Source organism: Triticum aestivum, chromosome 1D (assembly GCF_018294505.1).
Source record: "Triticum aestivum cultivar Chinese Spring chromosome 1D, IWGSC CS RefSeq v2.1, whole genome shotgun sequence".
NCBI lineage: Eukaryota > Viridiplantae > Streptophyta > Magnoliopsida > Poales > Poaceae > Triticum > Triticum aestivum.
Genome location: NC_057796.1, coordinates 289886418 through 289891093, shown reverse-complemented (window position 1 = coordinate 289891093; position 4676 = coordinate 289886418).

Below are 4676 nucleotides of genomic sequence, written 5' to 3'. Positions count from 1 at the left end.
CTCCGCCACGGAGCCCGCCGCCGAGCCAGACCTCACCGGACCCGCCGCCCGCCTCGCCCGACACCGTCGTTGACCGATCCGCCGCCGCTGCCAAACCGGTATAAACCGATCCTGGTTTTTCTCGGTTTTGTTCGGTTTTTTTGATTCGGTTTATTAGGATAGATCGGTTTTTTATTTTTATTAGGTTATATAGCGAGCGTTCACCCGATTAGATCTATTAACGAACAAATTCGTTCGTTAGTCTTTGTTAGCGGACGTTCGCCCGATAGATTTTTCTTTTTCTGTTTATTTTCAGCCAGGGATCTATCCGTGAATAGTTTTCTTACAGATTAGTCCCTGATCTTTAAACCCTCGTTACTTTTTGCTTGTTTATATAAATCTAGTGAAACCAACGCCAAAATCTTCGTCTCGATTCCCTCTGTCCAGATAAACAACTTGAACATAATTTTGGAAATTTAAAATTTGGTTTCAAGCAGATTTGTTTTCAAACTTCTTTTGATCGTAGTTTGAGTTTCATATCTCCGATTCGATTGATTCTTGTTGCAAATCGAAGCTCTTCACTTGAACTTTCTGTTTAGATTCTTTTTGTTTGGTTTTACCTTTGCATCTTATGCTTGAGTGCTTATGTATGCTATTGTTTGTTCACGATAGAGTTTCCGGAGTGCGAGGCTTGCTACTACGAATCTCTAGGGTTTTCTGATCGTCAGTAAGGCAAGTAACACTTTGATCATATCCTTTTATTACCCAATTTTTATGCATTAGTTTTAACCCTCAAACATTGCATGACTAGGATGTTATAAACATGTGGGTATTGGGAAGTAGTTGATGAGGTAGGAACCTACCGTCTTCTATTCAAACCCCAGGGTGTTACTACGTTATGCTTGCACTGCTATGCTATGCTCGTAGATGTGGATTGGTTTGTTAGACTCATGAAAGATGTGAGAGTTATTTATACCTAAGGGTTAACTTAAGGTGGCTACTTTAATATGAAGGAAATATGCCCTAAAGGCAATAGTAAAGTTGTTATTTATATTTCGTTATATAAGGATAAATGTTTATTATTCATGCTACAATTGTATTAACCGGAAACTTAGTACATGGGTGAATACATAAACAAACAGAGTGTCACTAGTATGCCTCTACTTGACTAGCTCGTTAATCAAAGGTGGTTAAGTTTCCTAGCCATGGACAAAGAGTTGTCATTTGATGAACGGGATCACATCATTACAGAATGATGTGATTGACTTGACCCATCAGTTAGCTCAGCACGATGATCGTTTAGTTTTTTGCTATTGCTTTCTTCATAACTTATACATGTTCCTATGACTATGGGATTATGCAACTCCTGAATACCGGAGGAACACTTAGTGTGCTATCAAACGTCACAACGTAACTGGGTGATTATTAAGATGCTCTAAAGGTGTCTCCGATGGTGTTTGTTGAGTTGGCATAGATTGAGATTAGGATTTGTCACTCCGAGTATCAGAGAGGTATCTCTGGGCCCTCTCGGTAATGCACATCATTATAAGCCTTGCAAGCATTGTGACTAATGGGTTAGTTGCGGGATGATGCATTACGGAACGAGTAAAGAGACCTGCCGGTAACGAGATTGAACTAGGTATTGAGATAGCGACGATCGAATCTCGAGCAAGTAACATACCGATGACAAGGGGAACAACGTATGTTGTTATGAGGTTTGACCGATAAAAGATCTTCGTAGAATATGTAGGAACCAATATGAGCATCCAGGTTCCGCTATTGGTTATTGACCGGAGATGAGTCTCGGTCATGTCTACATAGTTCTCAAACCCATAGGGTCCGCACGCTTAACGTTCGGTGGCGATCGGTATTATGAGTTTATGTGTTTTGATGTACCGAAGATAGTTCGGTGTCCCGGATATGATCACGAACATGACGAGGAGTCTAGAAATGGTCGAGACATAAAGATCGGTATATTGGATGACTATGTTTGGACATCGGAATGGTTCAGAGTGAGTTCGGGCATATACTGGAGTACCGGGGGGGTTACCGGAACCCCCTGGGGAGTATATGGGCCCTAATGGGCTTTAGTGGAGAGAGAGAGGAGAGTCCAGGGCAGGCCGCGCGCCCCCTCCCCCTCTGGTCCAAATTGGACTAGGAAAGGGGGCGGCGCCCCCCTTTCCTTCCCCCTCTCTCCCCTTCCTTCTCTCCTAGTCCAACTAGGGAAGGGGGGATCCTACTCCCGGTGGGAGTAGGACTGCTCTAGGGCACGCCATAGAGGGCAGGCCCTCCCCCCTCCTCCACTCCTTTATATACGGGGGACGGGGGCACCCCATAGACACGCAAGTTGATCATTGATCTCTTAGTCGTGTGCGGTGCCCCCCTCCACCATAATCAACCTCGGTCATATCGTTGAAGTGCTTAGGCGAAGCCCTGCGTTGGTGGCTTCATCATCACCGTCATCACGCCGTCGTGCTGACGAAGCTCTCCCTCGACACTTAGCTGGATCGAGAGTTCGTGGAACGTCACCGAGCCGAACGTGTGCAGATCGCGGTGGTGTCGTACTTTCGGTACTAGGATCGGTCGGATCATGAAGACGTACAACTACATCAACCCCATTGTCATAACGCTTCCGCTTACGGTCTACGAGGGTACGTGGACTACACTCTCCCCTCTCGTTGCTATGCATCACCATGATAGATCTTGCGTGTGCGTATGATTTTTTTTTGTAATTACTGCATTCCCCAACAATAGCATCCGAGCCAGGTCTATGCGTAGATGTTATATGCACGAGTAGAACACAAAGAGTTGTGGGTGATAATAGTCATACTGCTTACCAACATGTCATACTTTGATTCAGCGGTATTGTTGGATGAAGCGGCCCGGACTGACATTACGCGTATGTTTACGCGACACTGGTTCTACCGACGTGCTTTGCACACAGGTGGCTGGTGGGTGTTAGTTTCTCCAACTTTAGTTGAATCGAGTGTGACTACCCCCGGTCCTTGTTGAAGGTTAAAACAGCACACTTGATGAAAAATCATTGTGGTTTTGATGCGTAGGTAAGAACCGTTCTTGCTCAGCCCGTAGGAGCCACGTAAAACTTGCAACAACAAAGTAGATGACGTCTAACTTGTTTTTGTAGGGCATGTTGTGATGTGATATGGTCAAGACATGATGCTAAATTTTATTGTATGAGATGATCATGTTTTGTAACAGAGTTATGGGCAACTGGCAGGAGCCATATGGTTTTCGCTTTATTGTATGAAATGCAATCGCCATGTAATTGCTTTACTTTATCACTAAGCGGTAGCAATAGTCGTAGAAGCAATAGTTGGCGAGACGACAACGATGCTTCGATGGAGATCAAGGTGTCCAGCCGGTGAAGATGGTGATCATGAACATGCTTTGGAGATGGAGATCAAAGGCACAAGATGATGATGGCCATATCATATCACTTATATTCATTGCATGTGATGTTTATCCTTTATGCATCTTATTTTGCTTAGTTCGACGGTAGCATTATAAGATGATCTCTCACTAAATTTCAAGGCATAAGTGTTCTCCCTAAGTATGCACCGTTGCTACAGTTCGGCGTCACGAGACACCATGTGATGATCAGGTGTGATAAGCTCTACGTTCACATACAACGGGTGCAAGCCAGTTTTGCACATGCAGAATACTCGGGTTAAACTTGACGAGCCTAACATATGCAGATATGGCCTCGGAACACTGAGACCGAAAGGTCGAGCGTGAATCATATAGTAGATATAATCAACATAGTGATGTTCACCATTGAAAACTACTCCATCTCATGTGATGATCGGACATGGTTTATTTGATATGGATCACGTGATCACTTAGATGATTAGAGGGATGTCTATCTAAGTGGGAGTTCTTAAGTAATATGATTAATTGAACTTTGATTTATCATGAACTTAGTACCTGATAGTATTTTGCATGTCTATGTTGTTGTAGATAGATGGCTCGTGTTGTTGTTCTGTTGAATTTTATTGCGTTCCTAGAGAAAGCTAAGTTGAAAGATGATGGTAGCAACTACACGGAATGGGTCCATAACTTGAGGATTGTCCTCATTGCTGCATAGAAGAATTACGTCCTGGAAGCACTGCTAGGTGCCAAACCCGCTGCAGGAGCAACACCAGATGTTGTGAACACCTGGCAGAGCAAAGCTGATGACTACTCGATAGTTCAGTGTGCCATGCTTTACGGCTTAGAACCACAATCACTTGACTCAGCTGGGAGTTAATCTTCCAGTTGATAGTGTCATTGACAGAGTTCTTCAATCACTGCCACCAAGCTACAAGAGCTTTGTGATGAACTATAATATGCAAGGGATGGATAAGACGATTCCCGAGCTCTTCGCAATGCTGAAAGCTACGGAGGTAGAAATCAAGAAGGAGCATCAAGTGTTGATGGTCAACAAGACCACCAGTTTCAAGAAAAAGGGTAAAGGGAAGAAGGGGAACTTCAAGAAGAACGGAAAGCAAGTTGCTACTTAAGTGAAGAAGCCCAAGTCTGGACCTAAGCCTGAGACTGAGTGCTTCTACTCCAAAGGGACTGGTCACTGGAAGCGGAACTGCCCCAAGTATTTGGCGGAGAAGAAGGATGGCAAAGTGAAAGGTATATGTGATATACATGTTATTGATGTGTACCTTACTAATGCTCGTAGTAGCGCC